This window comes from Lynx canadensis, chromosome C2 (assembly GCF_007474595.2).
Source record: "Lynx canadensis isolate LIC74 chromosome C2, mLynCan4.pri.v2, whole genome shotgun sequence".
Lineage (NCBI taxonomy): Eukaryota > Metazoa > Chordata > Mammalia > Carnivora > Felidae > Lynx > Lynx canadensis.
In genome coordinates this window covers 122,003,676-122,020,498 of record NC_044311.2, presented here as the reverse complement: position 1 = coordinate 122,020,498, position 16,823 = coordinate 122,003,676, and positions in this window count along the sequence as shown.

Sequence of the window (16,823 nt, the reverse complement as noted above, 5' to 3'; positions counted from 1 at the left end):
ACCCCTATCTGAGAATAATTTTATTTTATTTTTTTAAAATTTTTATTTTTTGGTCATATTTAAAAATATAAATAACATTTATAAAAATATAAATAAAAATAAATAAAATTTAAAAATATATAAATAAAATTAAAAAATATATAAGAAAAAAATTTTAATATGGAATTTATTGTCAAATTGGTTTCTATACAACACCCAGTGCTCATCCCAATAGGTATCCTCCTCAATGCCCATCACCCACTTTCCCCTCCCTCCCACCCCCCCTCAACCTTCAGTTTATTCTCAGTTTTTGAGTCTCTTATGGCTTGGCTCCCTCCCTAACTTTTTTTTTTCCTTCCCCTGCCCCATGGTCTTCTGTTAAGTTTCTCAGGATCCACATAAGAGTGAAAGCATATGGTATCTGTCTTTCTCTGTATGACTTATTTCACTTAGCCTAACACTTTCCAGTTCCATCCACGTTGCTACAAAAGGCCATATTTCATTCTTTCTCATTACCAAGTAGTATTACATCGTGTATATAAACCACCTCACATCAGTCAGAGTGGCTAAAATGAATAAATCAGGAGATTATAGATGCTAGAGAGGATGTGGAGAAACGGGAACCCTCTTGCACCGTTGGTGGGAATGCAAATTGGTGCAGCCACTCTGGAAAACAGTGTGGAGGTTCCTCAAAAATTAAAAATAGATCTACCCTATGACCCAGCAATAGCACTGCTAGGAATTTACCCAATGGATACAGGAGTGCTGATGCATAGTGGCACTTTCACCCCAATGTTTATAGCAGCACTTTCAACAATAGCCAAATTATGGAAAGAGCTTAAATGTCCATCAACTGCCGAATGGATAAAGAAATTGTGGTTTACATACACAAAAGAATATAGTTTTAAAGGTACATACCATAGAAAGAATTACAAATAGAGAGTTCTCTGACTTCTCCCATTGGGCATGAACATATAGCAAAAAGAACAAAAAATATATTGAATGCAGTAGGTGGAAAATTTTGATCCAGTAAGTCAATTGAGTTTTCTATTCCAAAATAATAATATGAAATACCATAAAAATGTAATGAAATGGTGTGTACTCATGACAACTTATGATCACTACACACACAGATTATTGTAATATTTCCCACATACATAATTTCTTATTTCATTTTCTTCAATATTATTAATCTTAAAAATTATTCCAGTGGGTTTATATTGTATTTTTAAAGCAGTTACTTAAAAATGAATGAGTTGGTTCTCTTTTATAGTTTCTTAAAACTTATGACAACTTATAATCACTACACACATGAATTATTATAATATTTACCACATAAAAAATTTCATATTTCACTTTCTTCAATATTGTTAATCTTATAAATTATTCCACTGGGTTTATATTGTATTTTTAAAGCAGTTACTTAAAAATGAATGAGTTGGTTCTCTTTTACAGTGTCTTAAAATCATAAAATCATTTGAATAAATATAGATTTACAAATTTATTTTGACAGCGGTTCCATTTTGCAACTAAATTCTATCAACATTTTGATTCAATGAATCTGTTCTTTAGGGGAGCCATTTATCATTTTATTGTGGAAAAGATGTACTTGCATATTTATTGTATATACAATATTTATCATTGTATTGTGGAAAAAATGTACTTACATATTTATTGTATGTACAATATGTATTACATAAAGGTGTATTTATTACATCAAATATAATAAAATTAGATTTTCCTGATATTAAACTGAATTAAAAGAAAAATACATTGTATCAAAGAAAGAAATACATAAAGACAGAAAAAAAGAGAGAAGAAGGGAGAGAGGGAACTAGGCAGGAAAGAATACACGAAGGGAGGGAGGGAGGGAAGCAGGAAGAAAGGAAGAAGGAGGGAAGGAGGGAAGGAAATAAGGAAGGTCGAACAGAAGGAAAACAAAACATGACATTGTCCCTCCTAATCCATTTGGCAAAGGACAAGCAAAAAAATCGGCCGCTTAAAGGGGACCTCTGTCGTATTGATTACTACCTCCAACACTGGCAAATCTTCTTAAGTTCAGGGCTTTATGGTTTATAATCAACTCAATAATCAAGCCTCTTTCTTACTTTATTTGTTTTACTCTTTCTTGCCTATTCTAGTCATTTATTCTACAAGCATTTTTTGCATGAATATATATGTAATAAGCTATCTGAATTTCCATCAAAGGAGATTGATTTAAATAAATTATGATGCATGCATAAAATGAACCACAATTAAATGAGTTAGAGATATACTTGCTGGCTTAAAAAAAATATCAATATAACTTCTTAATTGAAAAAACAGAAATTGATAAGTGCGGTCCTTTTTTGTATAATGAGACTGAAAATCCATGCTATATAAAAATATATGAATGCTGACTATTTTAGGAAAGGTACACAAAGAGTATAAAAAGTTTTCTCATGGAACAGTGACTACAAATTGGATGAAATACTACGTGCTTTATGATATCATTTACAAAGTGTATTAAGTGAAGATCTTATCTCTGAATTCTTAATTTTAAGCTAAAAACTATCTTGGTTAAACATTAGTACAAATAAATAAAATAATTCTGCACAATTGCAAATCATATAACTTTCTTTGTAATATTTTAAATTCTACAATACATATGAAATAGATTATCTTCCAATTGAAGATTTTATTTTCTAATTATAGAATAGTATACACCATATTGGGGAAACAATGTATTAATCAAAATACATTTGATTTTAGCAACATAAGCATGTTTTGTACCTATTTGTGGTTGATGTTTTTATTTTTATATATTATGGATTTTGTATGACATCTAAAATATCACCTCAATGATTATAAATCCTTCCATCATATAAATATAATACTTGATTTATCATTTTATGAATAATATGTACATCTCTGAGTATCCCATAAGGCAGAATTAAAAAGTAAAATGCTATATAGCTCTAAAATCTCACTTTTGGAGGGACCAATATGGCAGAGAAGTAGGGGGATCCAAACGTCCTGTGTGTCTCAAACAAAGAAAGGTTGAAGCCGAAGAACTTTGAACCCCAAAAGTCTGGGAGGAAAAGAGACTGAGTCACTACCAGGGAGACAACGGGACAATCTGATGGGCCATAGGTGGGTGATTGCTAACTGGGAGAGATAAAACGGGCTGCATTGGCACGGAGGGGAGGGATCCCCTTCTGCAGAGAGACAAAAGGAAGAGAAAGAAGGCTGGGGAAGCATAGGACTGTATCTGGACAAGAGAAAAACCTTGGACCGGGATGGAGAGGGATCCTATCTCTAACTGCAGGGCTTTCTCTGGACTGGGGCCAGTTGCCTTGTTCATGCACCTGGGGAGGAAGGGAGCCACCCCGGTTTGGTGATAGGTCAGGGGTGCAGTCCACAGTAGGAGAAAGTGGTCCTTTCCCTGAAATGCTGCAGGACAGGATAAAACCAGTGGGACCACATAACAGGTGGCAAAGACAGGCACTTCCCCAGTGCCTGGGTGCGCAGAGCAAGAGTTTGAATCCCAGCCAAGCACAGGGGCACAGGGGTTGGCAGAGCGAGACAGACCACCTTGTCTGTACCCAAGGCACAGTGAGGCTGGCTCCAACCGAGTGATTTGGGACACTGGGTCTGTGGAGAAGAGACTGGGGAGTCGCCATTTTTCTCTCCACCACCACCAAGGTGGGGTCTCCACAGGACCCACAGTGGAGGCAGGACCCACCTACAACAAACCACGCCCCTCTGTGCCTGGTAACTGCATATCTACTGGAGCTGGACTGATGCTGAGGAACCAGACAGCCCCCTCCTCCAGACCAGCGTTGGTTCACTGCCTGGCTTAATTTTCAGAGAATTCTTGTTATTTAGATATATTCTTCCTTCCTTTTCTCCTTCTTATCTCTTCCCTCCTCTAGGGTGGTTACTCTGGTTGTTGGTTTGTTTAAACAGACATATTTAATCCATTCTCTTGATACATGTTCTACACCTCCTTCTTTACTTTCTCTCTCTCTCTGGAATAATCAAGCCATATAGTTTCTCTGTCTGGGTAACTTTATCCTTGTTTCCTTTTCTCCTGCCCCCTTCTTTCCTTTCCTTTCTCTCTCTCTGGATTAAGCCCTTAGTCTCTCTGCCTGGTAAATGTTTATTTTTTCTTTTTCCCCGCCCCTGTCATTTCTCTCTATGTATGTGCTCTTCCATCAGCACCACCTCCATCCCATTCTTTACTTGTAGCTGGTGTTTATGTGTTTTTGTTTTTGTTTTTGCTTTTGGATTGTTTGTTTGTTTGTTTGTTTTATTTTGTGTATGTGTGCTTTTGTTTTCTGTTTGTTTGTTTGTTTTCCTTTCCAGGGCTACTTCAAGAAACAAATCAAAGCACACCTGATGGAGGGTACAAAACATCACTATGAGTAGGGAAATAAAATAACCAAAGTCACAACAACAGAGAGCAAGTAACACTCTCCACAAAACACCTCCTGAAGGGCCAGACTCTGGACATTGTATGACCCCTCCTTTAATATAGTAGTGCTCACAGGTGCAGCATTATTATTCTAAAACTCATAAGGGACAGAAAACTAGCCAAAATGATGAAATGGAAGAATCTCCTCCAAGGAGATTCCAGGAAGAAGTGACAGCTAAAGAATTGAACAAAACAGATATAAGCAATATAACTGAAGAAGAATTTAGAATAATAGTCATAAGATTAATTACTTGGCTTGAAAAAAAGCATAGAATACAGCAGAGAATCTATTTCTGCAGAGATCAAGGAACTAAAACATAGTCATAATGAATTAAAAAAATTCTATAAGTGGGGTGAAAAATAAAATGGAGGCAGCCACAGTGCAGATTGAAGAGTCAGAGGGGAGAATAGGTGAATTAGAAGATAACATTATGGAAAAAGAGGAAGCTGAGAAAAAGAGAGATAAAAAAATCCAGGGTCACGAGAAGAGAATTAGAGAACTAAGTGATTCAATCAAACAGAACAATATCTGTATCATAGAAAATCCAGAGAAGAAGAGAGAGAGAAAGGGGCTGAAGGTGTACTTGAACAAATCGTACCTGAGAACTTCCCCAACATGGGGAAGGAAACAGACATTGAAATCCAAGAGGCACAGAGAACTCCCTTCAGACATAACTTGAATCTGTCTTCTGCATGACATATCATAGTGGAACTGGCAAAATACAAGGATAAAGAGAGAATTCTGAAAGCAGCTAGGGATGAACAGGCCTTAACATACAAAGGTAGACAAATAAGCTTAGTAGCAGACCTATCTACTGAAACTTGGCAGGCCAGAAAGGAATGGCAGGAAATCTCCAATGTGATAAACAGGAAGAATATGCAGCCAAGAATCCTTTATCCAGCAAGGCTGTCATGTATAATAGAAGGAGAGATAAATGTTTTCCCAAACAAACAAAAACTGAAGGAATTCATCACCACTAAACCAGCCCTACAAGAGATCATAAGGGGGAGTCTGTGAGTTAAATGCGGCAAGGACCACAAAGTACCAGAGACATCACTACAAGCACGACACCTACAGATAACACACTGACTGTAAACCCAGATCTTTCTTTTTTTAAAAAATATTTTAACGTTTATTTATTTTTGAGACAGAGAGAGAGACAAAGCATGAACGGGGGTCAGAGAGAGAGGGAGACACAGAATCTGAAACAGGCTCCAGGCTCTGAGCTGTCAGCACAGAGCCTGACACGGGGCTCGAACTCATGGACCATGAGATCTTGACCTGAGACGAAGTAGGACCCTTAACCGACTGAGCCACCCAGGCGCCCCTAAACCCAGATCTTTCAATAATAACACTGAGTATAAATGGACTAAATGCTCCAATCAAAAGACATAGGGTATCAGAATGGATAAAAAATTAATACCCATCTATTTTTTGTCTACAAGAGACCCATTTAAGACCTCAGGACACCTTCAGATTGAAAGTGAGGAGATGGAGAACTATCTACCATGCCACTGGAAGTCAAAAGAAAGCTGTAGTAGCCATACTTATATCAGAAAAACTAGACTTTAAATTAAAGGCTGTAAAAAGACATGAGGAAGGGCATTATATAATAATTACAGGGTCTACCCATCAGGAAGAGCTAACAATTATAAATGTCTATGAACTGAATTTGGAGCCCCCAAATATATATAACAATTAATCACAAACATAAGCAATCTTATTGGTAAGAATGTGGCAATTGCAGAGGACTTTAATACTCCACTTACAACAATGGATAGATCATCTAGACACAGGATCAATAAAGAAACAAGGGCCCTGAATGATACATTGGATCAGATGGACCTGACAGATATATTTAGAACTCTGCATCCCAAAGCAACGTAATATACTTTCTTCTCAAGTATGCATGGAACATTCTCCAAGATAGATTACATACTGGGTCACACAATAGCCCTTAATAAATATAAAAGAATTGAGGGGCGCCTGGGTGGCTCAGTCGGTTGAGTGTCCAAATTCAGCTCGGGTCACAATCTTGAGGTCCGTGAGTTCAAGCCCTGCATCAGGCTCTGGGCTGATGGCTCAGAGCCCGGAGCCTGCTTCCAATTCTGTGTCTCCCTCTCTCTCTGCCCCTCCCCCGTTCATGCTCTGTCTCTCTCTGTCTGAAAAATAAATAAATGTTAAAAAAAATTAAAAAAGAATTGAGATCATACCACGCACACTTTCAGATCACAATGCTATGAAACTTGAAATCAACCACAGAAAAAAGTCTGGAAGACCTCCAAAAGCATGGAGTTAAAGAACACTCTACTAAAGAATGAGTGGGTCAACCAGGCAATTAGAGAAGAAACTTAAAAAATACGGAAACAAATGAAAATGAAAAACAACAATCCAAATGCTTTGGGATGCAGTGAAGGCAGTCCTGAGAGGAAAATACATTGCATTCCAGGCCTATCTCAAGAAACAAGAAAAATCCCAAATACAAAATCTGACAGCACACCTAAAGGAACTAGAAGCAGAACAGCAAAGACACCCCAAACCCAGCAGAAGAAAAGAAATAATAAAGATCAGAGCAGAAATAAACAATATAGAATCTAAGAAAACAGTAGAAGAGATCAATGAAACCAAGAGTTGGTTTTTTGAAAAAATAAACAAAATTGATAATCCTCTAACCAGGCTTCTCAAAAAGAAAAGAGAGAGGACCCAAACAGGTAAAATCACGAATGAAAATACAAGCAATTATCAGGGAATACTATGAAAAATTATATGCCAACAAACTGGACAACCTGGAAGAAATGGACAAATTCCTAAACACCCACACACTTCCAAAACTCAAACGGGAAGAAATAGAAAATTTGAACAGACCCATAACTTGTGAAGAAATTGAATCAGTTATCCAAAATCTCCCAACAAATAAGAGTCCAGGACCAGATGGCTTCCCTGGGGAATTCTACCAGACATTTAAAGCAGAGATAATACCTATCTTTCTCAAGCTGTTCCAAAAAATAGAAAGGGAAGGAAAACTTCCAGACTCATTCTATGAAGCCAGCATTACTTTGATTCCTAAACCAGACAGAGACCCAGCAAAAAAAGAGAAATACAGGCCAATATCCCTGATGAATATGGATGCAAAAATTCTCAAGATACTAGCAAATCGAATTCAACAGCATATAAAAAGAATTATTCACCATGATCAAGTGGGAATCATTCCTGGGCTGCAGGGCTGGTTGAACATTTGCAAATCAATCAATGTGATACATCACATTAATAAAAGAAAAGATAAGAACCATATGATCCTGTCAATAGATGCAGAAAAAGCATTTGACAAAATACAGCATCTTTTCTTAATAAAAACCCTCGAGAAAGTTGGGATAGAAGGAACATACTTAAACATCATAAAAGCCATTTATGAAAAGCCCACAGCCAATATCATCCTCAATGGGGAAAACTGAGAGCTTTCCCCCTGAGATCAGGAACACGACAGGGATGTCCACTCTCACTGCTGTTGTTTAACATAGTGTTGGAAGTTGTAGCATCAGCAATCAGACAACAAAAGGAAATCAAAGGCATCAAAACTGGTAAAGAAGAAGTCAAGCTTTCACTTTTTGTAGATGACATGATACTCTACATGGAAAACCTGATAGACTCCACCAAAAGTCTGCTAGAACTGATACCCGAATTCAGCAAAATCGCAGGCTACAAAATTAATGTACAGACATTAGTTGCATTTTTATACACCAATAATGAGGCAACAGAAAGAGAAATAAAGACACTGATCCCATTCACAATTGCATGAAAAATCATAAAATACCTAGGAATAAATCTAATCAAAGATGTAAAAGATCTGTATGCTGAAAAGTATAGAAAGTTCATGAAGGAAATTGGAGAAGATACAAAGAAATGGGAAAATATTCCATGCTCATGAATTGGAAGAATAAATATTGTTAAAATGTCAATACTACCCAAAGCAATCTACATATTCAATGCAATCCTTATCAAAATAACACCAGCATTCTTCACAGAGCTAGAAAAAATAATCCTAAAATTTGTATGGAACCAGAAAAAAACCTGAATAGCCAAAGCAATCTGGAAAAAGAAAACCAAAGCAGGAGGCATCACAATCCCAGACTTCAAGCTATACTACAAAGCTGTAATCATCAAGACAGTATGGTATTGACACAAAAACAGACACATAGACAAATGGAATAGAATAGAGAACCCAGATTTGGACCCACAGATATATGACAAACTAGTCTTTGACAAAGTAGGAAAGAGCATCCAATGGAAAAAAAGACAAGTCTCTTTAACACATGGTGCTGTGAGAACTGGACAGCAACATGCAGAAGAATGAAAGTAGACCACTTTCTTAGACCATACACAAAAATAAACTCAAAATGGGTGAAAGACCTGAATGTGAGACAGGAAACTATCAAAATCTTGGAGGATAAAGCAGGCACCAACCATCTCTGACCTCAGCCACAGCAATTTCTTACTTGACACATCTCCAAAGGCAAGAAAATTAAAAGCAAAAATGAACTATTGGGACTTCATCAAGATAAAAAGCTTCTGCACTGCAAAGGAAACAATCAATAAAACTAAAAGGCGACTGACAGAAATGGAGAAGATATTTGCAAATGGCATATTGGATAAAGGGTTAGTATCCAAAATCTGTAAAGAATTTACCAAACTCCACACCCAAAAAACAAATAGTCCAGTGAAGAAATGGGCAGAAGATAGAAAAGACACTTTTCCAAAGAAAACATCCAGATGTCCAACAGACACATGAAAGGATGCTCAATATCACTTATCATCAGGGAAATACAAATCAAAACCACATTGAGATACCATCTCACATTGGTCAGAGTGGCTAAAATTAACAACTCAGACAACAACAGATGTTGGTGAGGATGTGGAGAAATGGGAATCCTCTTGCACTGTTGGTGAGAATGGAAACTGGTGCAGCTGCTCTGGAAAACAGTGTGGAGGTTCCTCAAAAAATTAAAAATAGAACTACTCTATGACCCAGCAATAGCACTGCTAGGAATTTACCCAAGGGATACAGCAATGTTGATGCATAGAGCACATGTACCCCAATGTTTATAGCAGCACTTTGAACAATAGCCAAATTATGGAAAGAGCTTAAAAATCCATCAACTGTTGAATGGATATATATCTATATCTATATTTATATCTATATCTATATCTATCTATATCATCTATATCTATATCTATATCTATATCTATATCTATATCTATATCCAGTGGAATACTACTTGGCAATGAGAAAGAATGAAATCTGGCCATTTTCAGCAACGTGGGTGGAATTGGAGTGTATTATGCTAAGTGAAATAAGTCAGAGAAAGAGAGATACCGTATGTTTTCACTTTATGTGGATCTTGAGAAACTTAAGACCCCGGGGGGAGGTGAAGGGTAATAAAAAAGTTACAGAGAGGGAGGGAGGCAAACTATAAGAGACTCTTAAATACAGAGAACAAACTGAGGGCTGAAGGGGGTGGTGGAGAGGGAAAAGTGGATGATGGACATTGAGGAGGACACTTGTTGAGATGAACACTGCGTGTTATATAGAAGCCAATTTGACAATAAATTATATTAAAAAATAAAATAAGGGGCGCCTGGGTGGCGCAGTCGGTTAAGCGTCCGACTTCAGCCAGGTCACGATCTCACGGTCCGTGAGTTTGAGCCCCATGTCGGGCTCTGGGCTGATGGCTCAGAGCCTGGAGCCTGTTTCCGATTCTGTGTCTCCCTCTCTCTCTGCCCCTCCCCCGTTCATGCTCTGTCTCTCTCTGTCCCAAAAAAATAAATAAACGTTGAAAAAAATAAAATAAAATAAAATAAAATCTCCTTGTCTATCCTTTTTGTACCAATTAAAACTCCTACACAGTGTGAGAAAATTACTTTTCCAAACATTATGAAAACTCTTTTACATTTAACTATCTTTGGTAATTTGATAGAGAAAATTAGTTTGTATAAATCCTTCTAAGAATTAGAAATTAATCATGTGTTTGAATATAGTTTCTCATTTCTCATTAAACATAAGCTACACATATTAATACCATAGTATTTTATTAGACTAATAAATACTATACATAGTTTTTAACATTTTATTCAACTTTGGATTCAAATTTACAAGATTTATCTGGCTTTATGTCAATGCTTATCCAGTGTTATAGTACGCCAGTCTTGTTTTCCTAATTCTGAATGATCTCTTTTTGGCTAAAATACCATGTTTAACAAAAATATATAAGTAATAAAGTTTTGTGTTTTTTTTGTTTCTGTTTTGTTTTTTGCCTGATATCTTTAAAAGGATCTTCCTTTTTGTCTTCACAAATAAGTTGAGAACACAATATTAATTGAATGTCAACTGGTAAAAATAAACAGGGAAATCTAAAAAGTGTAATAATTGGGGGGCCTGGGTAGCTAAGTTTGTCAAGTATCCAATTTTTGATTTTGACTCAGGTCGTGATCTCACAGTTTGTGAATTGGAGCCCCATGTCGGGCTCTGCTCTGACAGTGCAGAGCCTGCTTGGGATTCTCTCTCTCTTACTCTCTCTGCCCCTCCCCAATGCATTCTCTCTCTCTTTCTCTCTCTCTCCCTCTCTCTCTCAAAATAAATAAATAAAGTTAAAAAAAAACTTTAAAAGAAATGTAATATTTTTTTACAACTATTCTTAAATTCTATATCTGAAGATGCATTGAAATTCTGACCAAAGCACCAATTAAATAAACAGAACAACCAGACACAAGGACCACCACATGTGGACTGTTGAGAAAGGACAAAGAGCACATCTACTCTGGGACACGTGGTATAGTATGACACAGAATTCTCAGAGGTTGCTCTTCCAGGCTAGATTCAAAGGGCTGTTGCATATTGGGAAGTTTATTTGTTTTTGTTTTTGTTTTTGTTTTTCCTTTCAGTTTCAACTAATATATTTTCAAGTTTTATCTTTAGAAAGATGAATCAAAGGGATACAATCGTATAGAATTTGAAGATTAAAACTTACTATAGCTTTTATTTTCAGTATACAAAACCATTTCCCATTCTTGTTAGTTTCTCATTTTGCCTATATTTAATCCCCCAAGTATCTCCAACTACAATTTCTTCATTACACTACTCCCTTACAGAGCACTTTATTATTGAGCTAAATACTGATGATTGCACACTATGCACTCACTATACAATAAGCAGTAACAGGCATATTTTCTTTTCTTTTTTTAAAAAATGGTTATATATATATATATATATATATATATATATAGTTTATTTTAGAGAAAGAGAGCAAGTGGGGAGGAGGAGCAAAGGAAGAGAGAATGAGAGAGAGATGGAGAAACTTAAGCTGAACATAAAGCCTGATGTGGGGCTCGATCCCATGACCTTGGGATCATGACCTGAGCTGAAACCGAGTCAGAGGTTCAACCAGCTGAACCACCCAGGTGTAAGAGGCACATTTTCAACACACAGCCTGAGGAACTTAGAAGAAGTCTTTGTGGGAAGATAATTGTAAGCATAAAATAAAAATTATAATATAAGAATGACTTTTGTTTGTTTTATTACGTGAAGTGTAGAGATAGACTTATTTTCTGAACTGAAGTCACTGATGATAATTGGAATAATGTAAGAAAATGTCAGGAAGAAAGTGTTTGTGGCTTTATGTGGCTTATGAATTTAGATAGGGTTTCTAAGACTGTCTTTAGGCAGATTATCAAGGGAAGCGGTTGACAATAGCTAAAAAGTACAATGTGGAAACAATATTTACATAAAAGTGAACTTTTGGTTTGTAAAGTTTACAAGGGTCATTCACCTCAGAGAATAGTGGGTTGTAAGACATAAAAGGTATATTAAAAATATTCTGAAAAATAATTCAATGTATTTCATTCAATATGATGAGGGATAAATACAGTTTAGTATAACTGTATCTTCAATAGAATGTTTATTTTAAGAAATAAAGCTCCCTCTTTGTTAGTTAGGGTGTCACTTTAGTTAAGATAAGTGTTAATTAAATTCAGCTACGTCGTGCATAAGGACATGTGTTCCTAACATGGTAATTCATTAATAGCAATTTCAGTCTCTTTTTATTTATTTTTAATTTTTATTTTTTCTTATATGAAATTTATTGTCACATTGGTTTCCATACAACACCCAGTGCTCATCCCAACAGGTGCCCTCCTCAATGCCCATCACCCACTTTGCCCTCCCTCCCACCCCTCATCAACCCAACAGGCACATGAAAAGATGCTCAACATCACTCCTCATCAGGGAAATACAAATCAAAACCACACTCAGATATCACCTCATGCCAGTCAGAGTGGCTAAAATGAACAAATCAGGAGACTATAGATGCTGGAGAGGATGTGGAGAAATGGGAACCCTTTTGCACTGTTGGTGGGAATGCAAACTGGTGCAGCTGCTCTCGAAAACAGTGTGGAGGTTCCTCAAAAAGTTAAAAATAGATCTACCTATACCCTATATGTATATTATATTATATTATATTATCAATAGTAGGAGATATGTATTCAAAATTGTTACCTTTCTCCTCACAGCCATACAACATCATTTGGGGAGGATGAATGATAATCTTTTTTTTGAAATTTGCTAATTCAAATGCCCCTAAGAGCCACACAGGAAATATAAATGGGTAAATATATAAATATATATATAAATATATAAATATTCTCCTCCCCATGAATCTTACAGTGCCATGAATTTCCTCAAAAATAACTTTGAAAACTGAAAATGAACAAAATTATTTTGGGTCAAATATTTATTTGGCCTATTATTGTATTTTAATTATATTACAATATAGAGTAATTCCCCTATCAATTACATATAGAAAGTTAATGTTTAAGCACTTAAGATAACACATTTAAGAAGTTTCCTCTGCATAACGAAAAATATTGACTTTTATTATGACACTGAGAAGTCTTTTGCTTAAATAATCACCAAGGAGTTGAGGAATTATCAATAACGTGCACTTAGAGTTCTTGACACAGCACAATGGAAAATGTTTATATTGCTATTTTCTTTATGAAAGGAGATAAAGGTAAATGCATCTATTTCATTCTAAAGTTCAATCAAGGGGACTCTGGGTAGCTCAGTTGGATAAGCACCTGACTTGATTTTGGCTTTGATCCCAGGGTCATGGGATTGAGCCCTGCATCAGGCTCCTCACTGAGTGTGGAGCCTGCTTAAAATTCTCTCTCTCCCTCTGCTCCTCTCCCCCACTCATGCTCTCTCTTTCTCTAAAATAAAATAAAAAAAAATTTAAAAAGTTCAATCAAGACATTAATAAAAAGTTAAAAAGAATGGAGACTAGAAAACATTTACTTTTTTTAACTTAGCTAGAAAAGTTTTCTGATTAACTAAAGACTCCTCCCTGTCTGCCTTTAATATTAAAGTGTTAATGCTATATTAATAAAACCCAGATATATGTTATATTGAAATTTTTGTGACTGAGCATATTAGAGCATAAGAAAGTTTCAACTATTCTTCCCTTAACAATTTTTCACAATAAAAGAATCTTTGAAAATGATTTTATATAACTGATTTTATTTTTTAATTCTTACTCATAGAATGATACAGCATGATAACACAAAAAATATTAAATGACATAAAAAGTAAATTACCATCTCAAATAAAATCATCTTTTTCTAGAAAAGTGGAAAATTACTTATGAATAAGTGTGTTTTTAAAATCATGTACAGCCAAAGAAGTACTATAATAGACACTTCATACTGCACATACAATATTAATCCAGAAAATAATAGTGGAATTGATGTGTTTCTAGAATATTGTATGACTTCAATATTTTAAAGAATTACTTTCACATATTATAAAAAGGCAATGTGAAAATGTTATAGAAGGAAGTTAAATAGTGGGAGCTTTTGAATTCTTTTTTTTTTTTTTTAAGATTTTGTTTTTAAATGTCTATACCCAACTTGAGGATCAAATTTACAACCGTGACTCAAGAATCACATACACTACTGACTGAGCCAGCAGGGGCCCTGGGAGTTTTTGAATTCTTATCTATATATTTTTTAGTGGGGTCAATAGGAATGCAGCATGAAAAGTTATTATGCTTAGCATATTCAAGCATATTTCTTACAGTTTTGATTTCTCTAAGTATTATTAGAATTGATATACTATCTTAATTTTATAAATTTGTATTTTTTTCTATTTTTAACTTTATTTTTTATTTTTTAAGTTTTTATTTAAATTCTCGTTAATATTTAGTATAATATTAGTTTCAGGAGCAGAATTTAGTGACTCATCACTTATATATAACAACCAGCACTCACCACAACACATGACCTCCTTAATACCCATCACCTATTTAGCCCACCCCCCACCCCCACCCCTCCAGAAACCTTAGGTTGTTCTCTACAGTTAAGAGTCTCTTATTGTTTGCTCCTTTTATTTTTTCCCCTTCCTCTATGTTCATTTGTTTTGTTTTTTAAATTCCATATGAGTGAAATCATATGGTATTTTTCCTTCTCTGACTTATTTCACTTAGCATACTACACTCTAGCTTCATCCATATCATTGTAAATGTCAAGACTTCATTCTTTTTGATGGCTGTGTAACATTCCATTGTATATACATATATCACCTCTTCGTTATTCATTCATCAGTTGATGGACATTTGGGCCCTTTCCATAATTTGACTATTACTGATAATGTTGCCATAAACATCAGGGTACATGTGCCCTTTTGAATCCATAATTTTGTATCCTTTGGATAACTACTTCCTGTACAGTATCTGGTCTAGAAGGTAGTTCTATTTTTAACTTTTTGATGAACCTCCATACTGTTTTCCAGACTGGCTGCACCAGTTTGCATTCCCACCATCAGTGTAAGAGGGTTCTCCTTTCTCCATAAACTCACCAAAATCTGTTGTTTCCTGTGTTGTTAATTTTAGCCATTCTGACAGGTGTGAGGTGGTATCTCATCATGGTTTTGATTTGTATTTTCCTGGTGATGAGTGATGCTGAGTGTCTTTTTATGTGTCTATTAGTCATTTGTGTGGTTTTTTTTTTTTGAATATGTCTATTTGTGTGTTCTGTCCATTTCTTAACTGGATTATTTGGTTTTTTTTGGCTGCTGATTCCAAAACTAGATTAATACACTACTATAGAGGAGAATTACAGGCCAATATCCCTGATGAACATGAATGCAAATATTCTCAACAAGATACTAACAAATCAAATCCAACAGTACATTAAAAGAATTATTCATCACAATCAAGTGGGATTTCCCTGGGCTGCAAGAGTGGTTCAATAATTGCAAATCAATTACCGTGATACACCACATTAATAAAAGAAAAGATAAGAACCATATGACCCTCTCAATGGATATAATAAAAGATTTTGATAAAGTACAGCATCCATTTTTGATAAAAACCTCAAAAGTTGGGATAGAGGGAACACACCTCAATTTCATAAAGGCCATATATGAAAAACCCACAGCTAATATCATCCTCAATGGGAAAAACTGAGAGATTTTTCCTCTATAGTCAGGAACAAGACAGGGATGTGCACTATCACCATTGTTATTTAACATAATACTGGAAGTCCTAGCCTTAGCAATATTACAACAAAAAGAAATTAAAGGCATCCAAATAGGCAAAGAAAAAGTCAAACTTTCACTGTTCTCAGACAACATGATATTCTATGTAAAAAACCTGAAAGACTCCACCAAAACTTGCTAGAAGTGATCCACTAATTCACCAAAGTCATAAAATATAAAATCAACATACAGAAATCTGTTGCATTTTTATACATCAATAATGAAACAGCAGAAAAAGAAATCAAGGAAATGATCCCGCTTGGGATTTGCATCCCAAACCATAAGATACCTAGGAATAAACTCAACCAAAGAGGTAAAAGATCTATACTCTGAAAACTATAGAACACTTATGAAAGAAATTGAAAAGTATACAAGGAAATGGAAAAACATTCCCTGCTTGGAATGGAAGAACAAACGTTGTTAAAATGCTTATACTACCCAAAGCAATCTACATATTAAATGCAATCGCTATCAAAATACTACCAGCATTGTTCACAGAGCTAAACAAAAAAATCCTATAATTTGTATGGAATCACGAAAGATCTCAAAAAGCCAAAGCAATCTCAAAATAGAAAAGCAAAGCTGGAGGCATTACAATTCTGGATTTCAAGCTACATTACAAAGCTGTAGTCACCAAGACAATATGGTACCAGCACAAAAACAGACACATAGATCAATAGAACAGAATAGGAAACACAGAAATGGACCCACAACTCTATGGTCAACTAATTTTTGATAAGGCAGGAAAGAATATTCAATGGAAAAAAAGTCTCTTCAACATATTGTGTTGTGAAACTGGACAGCAA